Source organism: Carassius carassius, chromosome 25 (assembly GCF_963082965.1).
Source record: "Carassius carassius chromosome 25, fCarCar2.1, whole genome shotgun sequence".
Taxonomy (NCBI): domain Eukaryota; kingdom Metazoa; phylum Chordata; class Actinopteri; order Cypriniformes; family Cyprinidae; genus Carassius; species Carassius carassius.
In genome coordinates, this window is record NC_081779.1 from 20507369 (window position 1) to 20526498 (window position 19130).

Here is a 19130-nt window from a genome sequence, read left to right on the forward strand (position 1 = left end):
TTCAGTTCTGCTATAGCTATGCTATAACATTGATAACAAAACGTTTAAAAGGAAAAACTTTGTTGTATAGTCTCGGTTTAATTACTGTAGCTTTAGGTGTGTTTGTATAATGAAGTGCATTTGAAAAATGTGGGCTGTTGATGGTTCTGAAAAAACATGGGTGCACTTTAAACTATTTTTAAACTTTTTAAAGTATGTAGTTTTATATGAGACTGTTGATACTTTGACAGGTTGCTTACGGTTTCAAAATACTTTTACCAGTGTATATCTTTAATTGAAATTCATAGCTGAAAGAATCATAGCTGTAATAGCATTATAAACATTACCTATCCTTTACATTTTATAGGAGAAAATACAGTTATGGTTTGCTGTTTATGCAGAACATTCTTCTTCCTCCTTTTTATTTTTTATTTTATTTTCATTCAATTATTGTTGCTTTAAAACCGTGTACAGAAATGTTTTTGTTATTGTTATATTTGTATTTTTTATTTTTTACTAAACACCTTGACAAAAACCCAGAGCATTCTAGCGTTGTGGTCAAAAATCACTTACATTTACTTTAGTAAAAATCTACTGTAGTACTTCAGTTTTTGTGCATGAATAATGGTAATTCAGTGTAGATAAGGAATTTAGTTTTCTCCTGTATGTTTGCAGTCAGGACTATCAGTATGGCATATTCCAGTCTATTGGCTTAAAAGAGTTTCACGAGTACCTGACAGCAAGTGAGAACATCAGTCAGGAAGAACGTGACAAACTCAAGATTAAAGGTAAGGATTCATTCTCCTTTTCATTTTGCTTGAACTTGAATGTCTTCAGTCTTTTGTTGTTAAACTATAAACAGCTGTCAGTTCAGGCCTTGAGAACATAGTGAGAATGTTGATGTTCTTGAAATTTCTCTGCATGAGACCAGTTATGAAACCTTTCCAGACTTCGCACAAAACAGAGCAAACCCAATCTCAGACACTCATCCTGAAAATATTCTCATGCTCTTCCAAGCAGGTTTTTTTTGTAACCGTCAAATAAAGTAGCTTTTAAACAAAACACAAAGCAAAAACACTAGGTCCAACAGTGATTAAAATTATCATTACATCATCATTGTAATACAAAAATATGACTTCCACCATCAGACAAGTTCATTGCTCTCAGTCTCCGTTAACAGCTGCTGAGGGGCTGTAGAGAGGGAGCCGTCAGTCTCTCTCTCTCTCTCTCTCTCTTTATTTCTGTCAGTCAGTCAGTTGGATCGCTGTCAACATCAATTATCGGGGTGCCAAGCATGAAAGTTGCAGCACTCATAACAGCACTTATGTCTGTTGAAAGCTCATAAGTGCGGATTGCTTGGGTTGAGTGCTGAGCATTACTGACTTTGTCAATAGGCCATGATGTCAACAGTACTGCTCTTGGATTGGTTAGTGTTGCTCTGATGTTTATATGATGGATTGTGAACTGCATTTATGTTTTGTGGGGATTCTGCTGCCTGTGAGCCTGGATAGGAAGTAGTTTAACATATTCAAGTAAATCCCTGTCTAGCCAAATGAGATTTCAATATGGAGATAAAGGTTAGAATCGTGTATATTAGCACCATTTGTAGTTTGCTTTGGGATCTGATAGAACATTTGGACCTGCATTTGGATTCTGGTTAGAAATGTGTCATGGTTTCCACAAAAATATGAAGCAGCAACTGTTTTCAACATTGATAATGAGAAGATATCATATTAGATCAGCATATTAGAATTATTTCTGAAGGGTCACGTTATACTTAAGACTGGAGCAATGGCTTCTGAAAATTCAGATTTGCCATCACAGGAAAATTTTTTTTTTTTTTTTTAAGTGTTTAAAAAAAGAAAATGGTTAATGTAGTCTGCATTTTCTCTGTGCTTCAAATTGAAATCGGGCTGGACTCTGTTCTGTTGACTACTGTAGTGTTGCATGATATATCTGTACTTAAAAGGTATTGCAATATCCTACTTTTAAAAGTGTTGCTATTTTGTATTTTATTAATACTTGTACTTTAAGAATGTGTTTTAATAATAGCCGTATGTTCCTGAGTTGCATCTACGTGTGAGGCTGATGATACTGTAGAGCAGTGTGTGTAGTGCTCTGCTTCCTCTCCCTGCATGCACACTAGTCATGCCATACTTTATATATCTCCTCAGAGCATTAAACTTAAACTTATTGACAGTTTAAGAGTGGATAAGTAACATGCATGAATGACAAAATAATAAAGCATGTGACATGCATGATGTTAAAGCTGCAGTCTGTAAGTTTTGCCTCTTTGTCGCCATCTCTGTTTGAAAACCTGTTACTTGCAAACTTAGTTACTTGCGGAATTATCTTCATTGCATGGGTTGTACTCTGGCACAGCTCCAGCGTAGATTAATCTGATGTATTGAGGATTATGTGTGTGTGGCAGTCAGTCACCGACCGCACTGGTGCGAATCCTGTACTTAGTAATCACAGATTCTAGCCTATGTCTTGGAATATATGACCCAAATAATATATTATAACGGATATTGTCATCTGAACAAGATACAAGTCTGCCACGTTTGTTCTGACCAACTGAGGAAAAAAGCATTACAATAAATTGCTCTACCAATGGTGATTTAATCTAACGATAGATTAGCTCATATCACATCGAACCGTGCAAATTATTAATATTGTTATAGTTTATTATCAGATTATTAATGTTAACAACATCAGCATTGTGTGACTGATTGTCATATCATTCGAATTCCATACCAAGAAATTATTTTAACCCAAAAAGCAAACTATGCTCCCTTTGAACTTTGTCTTTAAAATACAAATCTTGTGTAATCCCCAGATATCTGTAATCAGAAGCACATTTAAGACTGGAATATAATTTAATTTCATTCACATGTGTTTCATATAATCCTTTCTGGATTACAATCCACTATCAAAATTATTCATTTAATTATTCTAGCTGCTTTGAGAAAAGGCTACGATCCACCTCGAATGCAATAACCTAGTAGCTACGACAACTTCTTTGTTTACAGATGTGACGTAATGAAGCAATGCCATGCTTGAATTTCCCACAAAAACTAGAAGTAAATATCTCTAGAGAGAAATTAATTTCTTAATTTCTGCATGTTCTAATAAGCGGTATTGATTTAAATCTAAACATTGTTTCTTCTTGATAAGTGAGGTAAGTAGATTTTTTTACGTTGAATTAGCATAGTAACACACATTACTTTCAATTATTGATGACATCATACTCTCCGCCGGCAGGCATAGCAGATTCTGCCATCGTCGATGCCAGGGTTGTGTACATTCGTGTGGGGCAGAGTTATCAAAATAGGGGTGAGGTCCTGGTGGGGTATGGGTGCGTTTGTTTTGATGTTTTCAGATATCAACATCGTTTGGCAAAATTTGCTGAGTGCACCTTTAAAGGACTTTAATAAATTGTTGGCTGTGAATTTTCTGCACCTAAATGAATGTAAAACTGAGACTATTGTTTTTGCACACTCCAATGCATCTGGGTCCACTAATATTGATTTAGGCCCTTTATCTATTTATGGTAAATTCATGGTAAAAAATGTAGGTGTAATTTTTGCTTTTGTGTCTTCTCGGCTGGACTTCTGTAATATCCTGTATATAGGGATTAATCAGTCCATGCTGTCACGATTACAGATTGTCCAGAATGAAGCTGCTTGATTGTTGACAGGTTCCCAAAATAAAGGACCATATGAATATAATTTGTCATCTTTACACTGGTGACCGGTCCATTATAGGATTGATTTTAACATTTAGCTGTCTGTCTTTAAATCTTTAAACGGGCTTGCACCATCTTATCTCTCTGATTTTTTTACAACCTTACCATCAAGACCACTTAGGTCCTCTAACCAGAAACTAGTTTTGAGGTCCAGACATAAACTGTGGGGGATCGTGCTTTTGCAGTGTCAGATCCGAAGCTTTGGAACATTTGCCTTTGCACATAGAACTGCCTCAACATTGGTGTCACGTTTTTTTATGTTGAATGGTTTGTCATCAGTGCTGTATAACAGATATGTCTATATTGTGTTTATGTTTTAGAATCTGTACAGCACATTGGTCAGCTTTTATCTTCAGCACAGTTTGAAGTGCAGGCTGTGATATTAGTATATATATATATATTTTTTTTCTCTCTTAGAAATGCATAGATTAAGTTAGGATGCAGGGCCCGTATTCATAAAGATTCTAAGAATCCTCTCAGAAAACTCTTAATTTAGCTTAAAAACTTTTACGTAGGAGTCTTAGCTAAGCTTAAGAGCGATTCGGGACCGATCTGAGAGCAACTCTGAGTAAGAAAAAGACAAAAACGTTCATCTTAGTGAAGAGGCGGGGTTGACCCCGTTGCAATGTATGACACAATCTTTTGAAGACTGTGATTGGTTGGTTGTCCAAGAAGGAAAAAAAGAGTGATTTTAAGTATAGGGTCTATTCTAATTCTCACTTTGAATTTACATGCGTAATTTATAGTGTCTTATTAACTCACTGTCATCTATTGTCTGCAACACATTCCTTCTGCATCTTCATCTTTCTGCCATTTTCGAAAGAAAGGCTAAAGAAACTATTAAGCCTCTTAAAAGTCCTTGTTTGTGCTCCTAACAAGTTTGACCTTAAGACCTCTTTTAAGGGTTAAGATGCTTTCTGAATTACTTTTTTTCTTTACTAGGATTTTTCTTTAATTTTAAGAGTAAACACCCACATTTCTAAGAATTTTCTTAGAATTTTGTCACTAGGAGCTACTTTTTGCAGTGAGATTATTAATGAATACGGGCCCAGGTGTTTATCCTTTCAGCTGACTTACCAGTGTTACAAATATCTATTTATACCTGTAGGCTCGGTAGTTGCTCACCATAGTACTGTGTAGTGGCACTGGCAATTTTTTTTTTTTTAAAGGGGGGTGAAATGCTCTAAAAGCAGGGTAGGCACACACAGGTCAAGTGAAAGATTTCAGTGTTTTCAGATTTTCAATGTTTTGTTATTTAATTACTTCTGTTGTTTTATGTTTTTGTCATAGTATCGGTTCAGTAGTAGTATCGAGATATTTTAGTCAGCTATCGTATTGCAGTCAAAATATTGGTATCGTGGCAATACTAGTCTACTGTACATACTTCAAACACACAATGGCTCATGATGCAATAATTTCAGATCTTTTGGTGCCACAGGTTACTGTAATATTTAACATAACATGACGACTCCAGAGTTTTGTAGACCGAGGAGGTGGTTATTTAATTAAGAACAATTTGTTGTCAGAATGTTTGTCAGAATAAATGCTTTAGAATTTAACTGGACCACCTAGCAATGCTGTTTTTTAAAGAAATTAATACAAATGTATTAATGTTGCATGACAATACTCAGGCAGTTATTTTAACAATGAATTAATTTTGTTTACAGTATTATAATAGTAAGGCTGACTGAATTCCAAAATAAAAAATCCATATCACATTTATCCAAAACAAGATTGGGTTCTTTTTTCAAGTTACTTTTGTTGTTTTTATTTTATTTTTTAAATAAACTTTGTTTGTACCTCAACCTGCATAGCATGATGGCTTGAGTGTGCTTATATGACTTTGTTTTTAAACCTTGATATCATAAGTGATCATTTACTCACCCTAATGCCAATCCAACCAAATCTTTCACGCATCAAAATGTACAAAAAGCCATTGTAAAAATATATAGCTACGCTGTTTTTACTCAATTTACCATTTTTTATGCGCTTAATGTATGTGCATTGATCAGTGTTTGTGTGAATAAAAACCTAAAATAAATCTGTTCAAATAAAGTTGTAATATTTCAAATAAAGTAAATAAATCAAATAAAGTAATTGTTTATCTTCAGAAGACTTGGATTAAACCACTTGATTCAGATGGATTACTTTTGCAGTGTGTTTTTGTTGTTTGTAAATTCCAAAATTCAAATCCCAATATTTGTCAAAAATCGTAAATTTGACTTAATTTTGCTGTTGTAGAACCCAGACACAGCCCAGTGTGCTCTGAAACCAGTGGTATACTGAAGGGGAAGTGGATTAAGAGAGAGGGAGGCTAAGAGTTGTAATGGAACTGCCTCTTCCTCTTCAGGCTGATGCAACATCAGACCAATAAGGGCGCTTCGCGCCCTTCTTGCCACTTCCCGCCGAAACGGTTGTGGCTCAACCTATAAAAGGAGTTTGAAAAGGCTGACTCACCTGATTTATTTCATCGCCGAAGCGAACCAGAGTGAATCGTACGCACGACAGAGAACACAGTACTCGTTCGCTCTTCTAGAGAGAACCGAGGTTACGTTTAGTAACCGAGTACGTTCTCTTACGAGAGCTCTCTCGTACTGCGTCTTAGCTAAGACGCTACGGGAAACCGATGTAAAACGCCGTGCGCGCAGGGACCACACACCAATAAACCTGAAGCAACGCCCAGGATTTACAGTGCACAGTCACCTGAGGGACTCACAGAGAGTCCGGGACAGAAAAGGGGGAAAGCCCTCCGTCCCATATCTAGCAGCATCCGTAGATGCGGCAATATGACATCACACAGCCGAGGCAAGGCCTGACCAATGTGGCAATGCGGGTCTTACGCAATACTGCCCATATAACAGTCGGCAGCGCATAGCGCTCATGAACTCAGAATTCCCCTCAGGGCCCTGATTCTTCTATACCGACAGCAGCCTTGCTTGCAAGGCGGGAATCTCCAGGTTATAGAACCTGATAAATGTAGACGGCGAGGCCCAACCCGCCGCCATACATATATCCTGCAAGGAGATCCCAGTAGACCACGCCCACGACGAGGCGACACCTCTTGTGGAGTGTGCTCTGACGCCCAACGTGCACTGAAGGCCCCTGGAAGCGTAAGCTAACGCTATGGCGTCAACTATCCATCTGGATAGAGTCGGTCTCGAAACAGCCATTCCCTTGGAACGTCCACCGAACGAGACAAATAGCTGCTCCGTCTGCCGAAAGGCAGCAGAGCGAGACACATAAGCTCTTAAAACCCTGACAGGGCAAAGAAGACTCGAGTCTCCATCCTCCCCTGACACCGGCAGGGCAGACAGGGCAATAACCTGAGCCCGAAACGGTGTGTTGAGGGATTTCGGCACATAACCGTGCCTAGGTTTGAGTATGACCCTTGAGTCATGAACGACAGATGCTGAAGGCTAACCAATTGGATAGGCTCAAAAGGGGGACCCTTCAAGGCCTCCAAAACCGCCGCGAGGTCCCACATAGGGACTGAAAGAGGTCTGGGAGGATTTAGCCTCCTAGCTCCTCTGAGGAACCGGATGACTAAATCGTTCCTTCCTATTGACTGACCGGACGCTGTTTCAGAAAACGCCGCGATGGCCGCCACATAAACTTTGAGCGTGGATGGGGCTCTGCCCTTATCCAACAGCTCCTGTAGGAAGGAGAGGACCTAAGTCACCTCACAACTAAGGGGTGAATAACCTCGAGCTGTGCACCAGCTGGAGAACACCGACCACTTCGAGGCATACAGACGTTGTGTCGACGGAGTTCTAGCCTGAGTGATGGTATTTAGCACTCCCACTGCGAGATCAGCGGGTAACCGTTGAGTGCCCATACATGGAGGGACCACAACTCCGGTTGAGGGTGCCAAATCGAGCCCTTGGCCTGCGAGAGGAGATCTCTCCTCAACGGTACTGGCCACGGGGCGACATCTGCTAATTGCATCAAATCTGGGAACCATGGTTGGTTCTTCCAAAGAGGTGCCACAAGCAGTATTGAACATCTCGTTTCTCTCACCCGTTCTATCACCTGCGGAAGGAGGGAGACGGGAGGGAACGCATAAAGCGGGCAGCACGGCCATTTCCGTGACAGCGCGCTTTCGTTCTTGGAAAAGAACGCGGGGCAGTGAGCGTTTTCGTGGGACGCAAAGAGGTCCACCTCCACCATGCCAAATCTCTCCCACAACAGCCGGACTGTTTGCGGGTGTAGAGACCATTCGCCCGTAGGGACATTGCCTCTGGACAGCCTGTCTGGACCCAGATTCTGCAGTCCAGGCACATGCACTGCTCTCAGCGAGCACACGTTGCGTTGAGCCCAAATCAGGAGGCGTTCCGTCAGCCTGCACAGGTTTCGGGACCCGAGACCGCCCTGGCGATTTATGTAGGACACCACGGACATGTTGTCCGAACGGACTACGACGTGGTGATCCTTGATATGGGGACAAAAGCGCGTCAGCGCGTTCTCCACTGCCAGCATTTCCAGGCAGTTGATATGATGGAGCTTTTCCCGTTCTGACCATAGGCCAAAGGACGGTCTGCCTCCAAGCAGCGCTCCCCATCCCGAAGTGGAAGCGTCCGTCGACACCATTTTCACACTCGGGGAAGTCCCCAGGCTTACACCTGATCGGTACCAGCCGTTCGCTGTCCAAGGTGCTAGAGCCGCAACACAGCTCTGATCAACCTTGAAATGCAGCCGGCCAGACACCCACGCTCTGCGCGGCACCCGAGCCTTCAGCCAGAACTGCAGGGGGCGCATGCGGAGCAGGCCCAGCCGCAGAACCGGAGATGCTGAGGCCATGAGACCCACCATCTTTTGACAGTGTTTGAGCGACACAGTCGCGCCGCAGCGGAAAGAACTCGCTGCGCGCTGAATGCCCATCGTGCGCTGTGGTGACAGCCGCGCCGTCTTGGAACACGAGTTCAGAACTATACCCAGAAACAGGATCGTCTGACTGGGGTTCAGCGAACTCTTCGCCCAATTGACACTGAGGCCGAGCTTCTCGAGGTGATAGAGTAAAACGACCCTGTGGTCCACGAGCTCCGCTCGTGATCGGGCCAGAACCAGCCAGTCGTCCAAATAATTCAGCACTCGTATGCCTCTGAGTCTGAGAGGAGCGAGCGCTGCATCCATGCACCTCGTAAACGTACGAGGAGCTACGGACAAGCCGAATGGCAGGACTGCAAACTGGTATGCCTGGCCCTCGAAGGCGAATCTCAAAAACCGCCTGTGGTTTGACATCTGTATTTGATCTGTATTTGAAAATACGCGTCCTTCAGATCTATTGACATGAACCAGTCCCCTCTGCGAATCTGCGCGAGGAGCTTCCTGGTCGTGAGCATTTTGAAACTGCGTTTCATCAATGCCTTGTTCAGCTGTCTTAGATCCAGTATGGGCCTGAGACCCCCGTCTCTCTTGGGCACCAGAAAGTATCTGCTGTACAGCCCCCCCTCGCTTTGAGCTTGAGACACAGGCTCTACAGCCCCTTTGCTCAACAGTTTTGATATTTCGGCCCGAAGTATGTGTGCTACTTCTGTTTTGACCGTAGTTTCGACGCGCGCTGAAAAGTGCGGTGGGCGTCGAGAAAACTGTAGCGAGTAGCCTCTCTTTATAATGCCTAGCACCCAATCCGAAACCCCTGGAAGCGCTGACCATGCATCTGCATGAATGGCTAAGGGCTGGATGCGACACGCGCTCTGTTGACTGGGCAACGGCGGCGCTCGAGTGTGCTGCGCATCTGAGGCGGGGAGCGCGCTGATCACAGCGGGCAGATCGCTCATCCTCGACCCCGTTCCGGCACTTAACCGACTGGAGGGAGGCTGAGCGGGTCCCGTGGGACTCGATATATCTGCGAGTAACCGTGGGCTGCATGTGTGCACTTTTACCACTTTCAACTCGCCGTCTGCCTGTGCAGAATGTACGTGCACGGGCCTCGTTTTTACAGAAGCCCCGCGCCATAAGTGACATAGTGTATGTGGGCACTGGGAAGTGGGCACGTTTACTATGCGGCGCGCTTGACCGATCTGTGTCGATCTTATGTGCGCTAGCCCTGTGTGCAGGGCTGTGCTTACATGCAGGGATGGGCACTGGGTAGTGGGCATCGTCACTGCATTTAAAGCACCATCGGCCGTGGCCGGACGAGCGTGCACGGGTTTCGTTTTTACAGAAACCACATGACGCGTGTGACATAGTAATTGTGGGCACTGAGGGGTGGGCACGTTTACTATGTAGTGTGCGCGACCGACTTGAGTCGACATTATGGGCGCAGGCCCTGTGTGTAGGGCTGTGCTTACATGTGGAGATGGGCACTGAGGAGTGGGCATCGTCACAACATCTATAGCACCATCGGCCGTGGCCGGAACACCAGAAAAAACACTCTTTTTGTGAAACATCTGGGTAGCCGTGATAACGGCTTTTGTGTGCAGGCAAGCGGGCACTCGTGCAGGCTTGCGCATTGCAGAAGACACTGAGGCAGTCACAACTCTTGGAACTGCAACAGTGGCGCGCTTGGGTGAGAGCTCGGCCGCAGCGGAACTCGAACACCGGCGCTTTCCCAGAAGTGCTAGGATGCTTTCGAGGCTTCTGGCTTCACCGCAATCCTCTGCCGCGGGGCGACGGCTCGAAGAGCGAGAACGGGGTCCCGAGCTGCGTTGCTGACGCTGTCGTGATGGCGCAGCAGGAGGCGGTGGGCGTGACTGAGAGCTCTGTGGGGCCGGTCTAGAGCGGCTAGCTGCAGAACTGGAGCGCTTCCGCAAGAAGTGCTTGAACGCCTGTGAAGCTTTCTGGTCCTCGGCGAATCTCTCCACAAACTCGTTGACGGAAGATCCAAAGAGGCCGGCAGGAGTTAGCGGAGCGTCAAGAAACGCAGCGCGTTCAGACTCCTTGATGTCAGAAAGCGTCAGCCACAAATGCCTCTCAGCCACCGTAGCGGTAGCCATAACCCGTCCCATGGCCTGTGCAGCGGACTTAGTAGCGCGGAGGGAGAGATCCGAAGCACTCCTCAGATCCGCGAGACAGATCGCTGGAAAATCTGTAGCGTCGCCATGGTGTGTATCGCAGACGCAGCCTGCCCAGCAGCAGAGAATATCCGTGCGAGCAGCGATGACGTCATGCGGCAGGCTTTGGATGGCAACGCCGCCTTAGTCCTCCGTCCAGCAGAGGGCGGGCAAAGGTGCGCTGCTATAGCCTGTTCCACCGGCGGAAGTGACAGGTAGCCTCTGTTCTTAGCACCGTCCAGTGTGGAGAATGCTGACGAAACAGATGAGCGGATTCTCGCCGAGAATGGAGCGTCCCAAGCCTTCGCCACTTCTTCGTGAAGCTCAGGAAGAAAAGGGGCGTGTTTTGAGCTTGAGGAAGAGCGCTCATCCGGAAGATAGCTACCATCCAGCCGGGAACGTGAAGGGGGCGCTGGTGCAGACCACTCGAGGCCGAGGCCGAGGCTCGCCGCGGCCAACGAGAGTACACGTATCAGCTCCTTATCGATATCCCCCCGTCTGCTGGGCCTCTGAGCAGCGGGAAGCAAGCAGAGAGCACGTGTCTTCTTCCTCCGACGCGGGCCTGAGATCCACTTCCTCCGATGACGCGTCGGCAAGCAGCGGACGCTGAGCATCGGGAAGCGATGCAGGGGAGACCGGCGAAGCGGAGGGAACCGGCGAGCTCGGCCGAGCTGGAGGCGGTTCTGGTAGGCGCTGCGAGCGGCGCTTCTTACGGCGCTGCGGCGCAGCAAATGATGCAGGCTTCGAGAAGGATGCCAGGCGAGTCCTCAGAGTCACCATAGGCATCAACTCGCAATGAGGGCATCCGCCATCAGCGAGCGCGAGCGCTGCATGGTCTTCACCCAGACAGGAGACGCAGATGACGTGACGATCTCCTTCGCTGAGCGGGGTTCTGCACGAGCCGCACAAAGGCATCTTTAAAAAGACGCAGCTCTTTTGTGAATGTGCGTCGCAGGGCGAACACACACACAGAATATTACAGAACAAGGATTGTAAAGGATATGGGCGCCGGATAGCGCAGCAGGAACGGCAGTGGAAGGCGGCGGTGCCAGCGGCTTCAGGATGGCCCGTCCTGCTGATATGCTCTTCCAGACGGCGCTTGCTTCCTTGTGATCCTCGTGATCCAAAAATCAGGTGAGTCAGCCTTTTCGAGCTCCTTTTATAGGTTGAGCCACACCCGTTTCGGCGGGAAGTGGCAAGAAGGTTGCATCAGCCTGCGCTCGATAGGCTGTGCTGTTGCCGCAGAACAAGCCAATGAGCGAACGAGCCGTCTCGCCTATGGCTGTGTACTGCTGCAAATGCGCTTTACAAAAATACAAAATTAAGGATAATTTTTTGCTTCAGTATTTCGTGAAAAAAGGCTTTTCCCGTAGCGTCTTAGCTAAGCCGCAGTACGAGCGAGCTCTCGTAAGAGAACCTAATTTGGTCACTCTCTGTGATTCTCCACGGCATATTTGAAGATGTATGCAAGCAAAAAATAATTAATGAATGAATAAGGGGCCGTTCACATATCGCGGCTAAAAACGCGTGGAAAACGCTTGGCGCGCCGCTTTCTCCTTCTCCAAAGCGCTCGGGCAGAAGCGCTCCTGAGGCGTCTGCCGTTGCTAAGCAACAATGACGCATTCTTTCCATGAAGATGCGGAAATTTCAAGATGTTCCTTCATCTTGGCTGAGCTTTCAACGTTGTTACGGGAAAGGATGAAGCTGAATGTTTAGTTCTTGTCACATGACCTGCGGTGCGCTTGCGGCATTCAGAAAAGTATAGATGTTTTTAACTCGATGCGGTGCGAACGCGTCTGGAAAAAACGGGCGCGTCGCACCGCGTCGCACCGCGTGCACATCGCGACCGCGTCGCTTCCATTATGAACGCGCATAACGCGCGCCTACATCGGAAATAACGAACTTGAGCGCAAAAGACGCAATATGTGAACGGCCCCTAAGAACTGCGGTCTTCTACAGTACTTCAAATATGCCGTGGAGAATCACAGAAAGTGACCGAATTCAAGAACATTGTTGCGGCATCTCTCAAGCAACGAATAAACACCGCTAACTTGGAGAATGCAGTGAAAACTCCTCTTCTCGCATCTGCCCTAGACCCTCAGCACAAACATCTCAGGTTTCTCGATGAAAATATGAGAGAAGTAAGAAAAAAAACCTTTTTTGAACATTATCTGAACATTTTCCTTGATGCGAGTGGTGCGGATGCAGCCGCCGTCACCAACGATGAAGAGGATGCAATGCCCACTCGTCGGAAAAGGCTGAGCCAGTTCTTCAGCGATGATTACAGAGAGTCCAGCAGAGACGAGTGGGAACAATTCTTGCTGTAGCCATGTATTCCACCAGACGAGGATCCCATTCAGTGGTGAAACGAAACCACGAGGCACTTCACAAAACTTATTCGCTTAGCACACCAATTATTTGTGAGTCCCGACAACGTCTGTGCCGTCTGAGCACGTTTTCTCCGCGCCCGACCTTATTGTTAACAGACTAAGGAGCCAACTTTCCCCCGGTCATGTTTACATGCCCGTATTTCTTAACAAGAACATGTAAAACAATAGAAAAAAAAGCAAAAAAGATTTGCTGACAGTTTAAAAGTTTCAAAGTTAAGCTACGTTCTACAATAGCCTAATTGCTGCAGGCTGCTTTGTGTTTTCTTTGTTCACTTTTTTTTTTGCTTTTAATATGTTCTTTTGTTTGTTTGCTCGCATTGTTAAAGGTTTTCAGCTACAAAACACGATGTGTAATGTTCAAGCTTATTGTGTGTAAGCTTGTTAAAAATGACGGAAACAATAAATGTTGCTGAAAAATAACGTCTGTCTCATTAAACTTAATTTAAATAAACGTATATTCAAATTTTCGTTTTTTGTGAGCTCAAATATTCTAATGTGATATTTGCGGAAAATGCCCATTCCTAGCTATATCCTCCCCCTCTCACAGGGATCGAGTCGCGCAAGCAGGCGACCCGCCGCTACGCATGAAAACAGAACAAATGGGTCCGCAACCGATTCCCCAAGAGTAAGTCTCACTCAATACACACTATTTTCTAAGTTTGGGTGCTGGTGTGGTGTGGTGTAGTGGTCAAGTTCAGAAGCCACGTATTTCATCCCCACAAGGTACCGCAGGTCATTATAGCCATAATATCCCTGGAATAAATTCATAGAATTGCATTGCATGAAACCTTTAGTGTGACTTATTTTCCCCCTTCCATCCTGTTGCTTTTGTTTGAGAGTTTAATGATGTGTGAGGTACAGTCTCTGCTGCTGGATGCTCTGTAACAATACAGCTGTGCTAGTGCATCGTAGCCACTGGCTTTTGTGACTTGGATCACAGGAATTACTGCCACAGTTCCCTCATCTGAGTTCTTAGTTCATTGATGCACATTACATGTTGGCTTCACTCTTGGCTTGTCTGTTGTATGTTGGCTTCAGTAGCGCTCAGAGGTTACCGGAGCTGTGTATGTGTGCCTTTTTTTTGTTTTCTTTCATAATGGTCCAATGGTCAGTTAATCACAGCCGTTTTAAGGAGATGGACTTCACACAGACCATTAAACACACAAACGGCTGTGTAGAAATACAGTGTGTGTTTGAAGGCTTCCCCTCCCTTACAGACAGTCTCCAAATTCCAAGGCTCAGGGTTCGGTATTTACTGGCCTTGGGTTGATAAAAGATCAAATGCTTGTAAAGCTTGGGTGTTTCAAGACATGGTCAGTCAGAACAGTTTGTACTTTTACTTCCTAACAGACAACGGCGAATCAGCGAACCTTTCAATGGATGAACAGCTGTGTGTGTATGTGTGTGCTGGTGACATCAGGGTGTGAAGTTTATCTAGAGAAAGGAAGTGAAGGGCACTTCATAAGACTGCAGCATGTACAAGTGAAAAACTGTTAGTTGTTCACATAATAAAAGCTGTAAATTTAAAAGGATGGTGTGTATGTGTGTGGCACAGGGGACGTTTACACAGGTTGTGTTGTGTTTTGGTTTATCTTGTATACAGAAACAACTAGAAAGATTGGGACAAATGCAGGCAGGAGTCCCAAGGGTGGGGTTGTTAAAAGTTAAACTATTTTTAACTTGTTGGTTGTAGTGTGAGATGCTGAAAAAACATTGAGGTGTGGCATAGTGGACTGTTTGATGCATATGTACGTAAACCGAAAAATGTAAAAAAAAAAAATAGTACAGACAGAATGCAATAACTCATCTTGTTAATAAAAGCTATGCAGGATTAATTCATCCAAAAAAATAATCGTATTGTCAGACAGCATGTTGTTCCAAACCTTCCTGACTTAAACTCAAGAACTTGTACATTCCATTTTTTTTTCTGGTCATGACATGACATGGCAGTTTTCATTTAAATATTAATTTCTTCCACTTGTCCTCTTTCTGGTTCTTCACGTATCTTACTCTGCTTTCTGTATGCATTTCAGCATTGACCAAACCAATGTCTTCGATATACCTTTGATTTCCACTAAACAAGTACATAGCCTTCATTACCTGGGGTGTTCTTCCCAACATTATCCGGGCATTCACTTTGGGCTCTGACCTCTGTTTCTGAGGATCGTGGACTGGATTACCCCTTGCTCCTCATCCCTACAGAGACTACCAGCAATCCTGTTAGCCCTAATGAGATTAGGCAGAGACAGTGGCTAGCCCTCATTAAGAGTAGTTTTGTGTCTCGCCATATGTGGCCGGACCCTACACACAAAGGCAGCATTAGGTGAGATGTCTTTGAACGTGGCCTTCCTCCATGGCCTCTCCTCACCTCTTGAGTTATATGAGGAGGAGCCTTTTGGTCATCACCAGATCATCTCTGGTACAGTACTTTAATCAGTGATCAGTCCTGTAGCGCAGTAAGTTTCTACTCCATTTATGCAGTATACCTGGCACAATTACTCTCTAAATTTCCTCTTTAGCCAGTCCGTCTCAAGGCAGAGTTCCAGACAATATCTTCTATTCGAGACCAGCTCCAAATCCATGCCGAGTTCACATGCTTCTGAAAATATGGTCTCAGACTTGAGACAGACAATACTGTTAGGTTTCTAAGAACCAGCTAAACTCGTGTCACCTATTTGTTGCCTTACTTAACACAGTTCAGCGGGCAAGTCTGTCTCCAGTCACAACTCTTGGTTGTTTCGTCCTCATTGAGCCCCTTGTATCCATCACCACCAGGGCAGGACTTAAATGGCTGGGGGTCCCTGGACTTGCGGTTATGTTTGGCCCTAGACCTATACACTACATATGCCCTCAACAAGAAAATCATTATGGAATAACACAAAATACACAAAGATTCACATATGCTTTGAGGTTTATATCTAGTACAAATGATATGCAACTTGTCTAGTCAAAGTTTAGATGTAATATTCAATCAGTTGAGAAATCAAAACCCTGAAAATTACACGGAGCAAAAAAAAAAAACGTAAAAATATTTATTGTCGTATCAGTGTCCTCTTATGTCAGATTCTTAAATTTAATCAGTAAATTCAATCAAAATAATAAGACATGTTGGCTATTAACAATCAAATGAAATAACTATCAACAAAATCCATAGATTAATTTTGCATAAGTTAAGTTTACATATAACATTTAATTGTAGAAAAAATGTAAAATGGCAAAAATGAAATAATAAGCTACTATTTTAATATGAATTTTTGTCCTGTATCATTATTTTATGAAAACAGAAACTCATTAAATGGCCATTTTTATTTATTTTTAATAATTTTGAAGACATTTCTGCCAAATATGTGTGATGGGAGTGAGATGAGAGAGAGCACCCAAAACTCTTCAGATCACATAATTTAGTGGGACATTAATATAATATGCTGTACAATCATCCTCTAAAGAAATGAGGCATGAACATATGAGAATGTATCACTATGTTTTGGGCTAAAGGCTTAATGGAGCTGTTTAAAGTAGCCATGTGATCAAATTACTTGGCACAGATGCAATTCAATTTGTGTGTCCTCCTCCTGTGTGAAATAATGATAAATACCATTTAACACTGTTTGATTATGGCCTCGAAGGTCACAGTTGGAAGCTGTTAGCCCCGCCTGACCTGTTTAGCCCTTGCATGCTCAGTGGAAATGCGGCTAATAATTTCTTAGTGGCATATAACTGAACAAATCAAACTAACACAAATGAGGAAAGGCGCGGCCCCCGGTTAGGTATGGTTAAGCTCCTGTGGCTGTCTGTCAGTGGCCTAACTGATCCCTCCCTCCGCACCCCACACATCACAGCGCCTCATGGGGCCCTCAGCTGACCGGTCTAATCCTGCAGGCATTAGTGTACTGCTAGGAATTCAGATTGGTGGCAGGAGGTTGGAGTCTGTGGTGTGGCCTCTAGGGGATAAAGACTGTGGGGTCATTGAGAGCAAACTTGGGTTCATTGTCCTCCTGGCCTCTATGGGGCAATCAACAATTCCTCTTTCATTTTTCAGTGTTTTTTCATTTGTTCTCTTTATTTATTTGTGAATTGTGCTCTAAAGTGCTATATATATATATATATATATATATATATATATATATATATATATATATATATATATATATATATATATGCCAGTTTGGTATATTGAACTTGTTGGCCCAAGAAGGGAACATTACTCTAAGGGCAGTCAAAATTTTTGGGGAAAATAAGTTCTTGTGATGTGCCACCCTTATTAAAATTAATTGATTTGCAGCCATTAGCCAGCTCAAATGTCAGCATGCTTCCTTGTAGAGCTGAGCCCATTTTGAACCCTTCTGTTGACAGTGTAACAGCTGAATTTGCGATTAGGTTGAACCTGAGCTCCATATCTCCCTATGCTTCCCCAAGGAGATTGGGCCGAGCAGCTTGGGGGGTAACTGTGACAACGGCTCAGTTGACGGCTCAGGGTGGCAATGTGAGCATTAAATAACAGTCTCTTGCCTTTTGTCAACGATAGGGGAAACCTGAGTGGGATGCGCAACAGGTGCGACATAGAAAAGTCTCCCCTTACACTCTGCACACCTCGGGACACACCCGCACTCCCTAAAATACATTCCTACTACAAGACTGCTGTCAGCTGCTTGCGTATGGGACTTTGTGTGCATTTATATATAAATGTGTGTTGATGACCTTGTGATATGGCATATAGAGAAGTACTGTGTAGATGAAGATTGCCACATAATGTTAATGCGATGCAAGTGTAAATGAGATTAAGGAATGAGAGAAGCAAAAACACAGCTGCTGATGTGTTGATTTGGTGGCTGCAACCTACAGCTGGAAGTCTGATGATTACGCCTCATGGACACTCAATTTCATACCACTCACTTCCTGTTTGGAATGTCCAAAGATGATTGACAAAGTCCTACAGCCGTCCAGCATTGCAACAGGTGTCCTGTGCTGAAATCCATATCTACTTTCATCCTTTCTTGCCCTGGGCTCTCTTATCACATAAACAGCAGCAGGTGTGTCTGCTCAGTGAGTTTCCTGATGCCCATGACTTCAGTGGATCTGCCATTTGGTGAGCGAAGGGTCTTTTCAGATTTTAAGAGACAGCAGATGTACATCTGTCTTCCGTGGGTGTGCTGGAGAGACAGCACCCCATTGATGCAGATAATTGAGATCTCTGTGCTTAGAAACCCTTGTAATCTTGTCTTTTCCACCATTCAAGTCCGGCAAGATTACTTGATTTAGATTTCACTGAGATTTTAAGTTTGGGCAGGAGGGAAAGGAATCCGTTCAGCATCTGTTTACCCCCAGATGGCCATCGTTGCCCTGTTCCCTCTAATTAAAATACCCCAGAGAGAGAGAGATGGAGAGGTAGAAGTTTAAAGAGGTAGGTAAAGGTACAAAAAAAAGAAAATCCTTCACCACTCCCCACATGGCTCAGGTAGGCCAGGTGTCTCTGTGCAGGCCCACCTGCTGCCGCTCTTTTCTGATAAGCACAATAGCAGACATAAAGACTGTAGAACTTTCTTTGATTAAAAGTGACTGCAAGCAAGAAGCAACACGGTTCAGTTTGGGCTAAAGCTTTACATCAGCTAAGTGGGATGCTGGGTTGCTTGTGTGAAAGAACACAGAGTGTTTGATGCCAATGCAAAACATGTGCAGGCAAATTAAAAGGAGTTAATCCTATAATGATGCTTGTATCTCATTTGGTGCATAAAACATTATCATGATCCATACTTTCAGTGTGTTTTTATTTATTAATAAAAAAAATGTTTTGCCCGGAAATCTTTGTTGAGTTTGAAGTAATGGAATTTGTTTTATTAAAAAATTTATATTTGGTGAGTTTAAGCAAAAAGCTATTAGTGCTTTTACTTTTCAACAATAAAAAAAAAATATCTATAATTTATTTTATTTGATACAACAGGTATTTGAGGTATATTTAAATCATAATTGTAATAAATGTAATGATATATTATGAAGATTTTTTGCACAATATGCATTTTATTA

The 19130-nt window shown here is 43.9% G+C and overlaps 1 long non-coding RNA gene and 1 pseudogene across 1 annotated transcript in view; one reads left to right on the forward strand and one right to left on the reverse strand.

The window, feature by feature from the left end:
* LOC132104390 (uncharacterized) overlaps positions 1–4779 on the reverse strand; it is a 28697-nt gene extending 23918 nt beyond the window's left edge. The window contains exon 1 of the long non-coding RNA XR_009423534.1: positions 4604–4779. This is a non-coding gene — a long non-coding RNA (uncharacterized LOC132104390). The remainder of the gene's footprint in view (positions 1–4603) is intronic.
* Positions 1–19130, forward strand: part of LOC132104389 (tRNA dimethylallyltransferase-like) — a 50700-nt pseudogene that overhangs the window by 27801 nt on the left and 3769 nt on the right.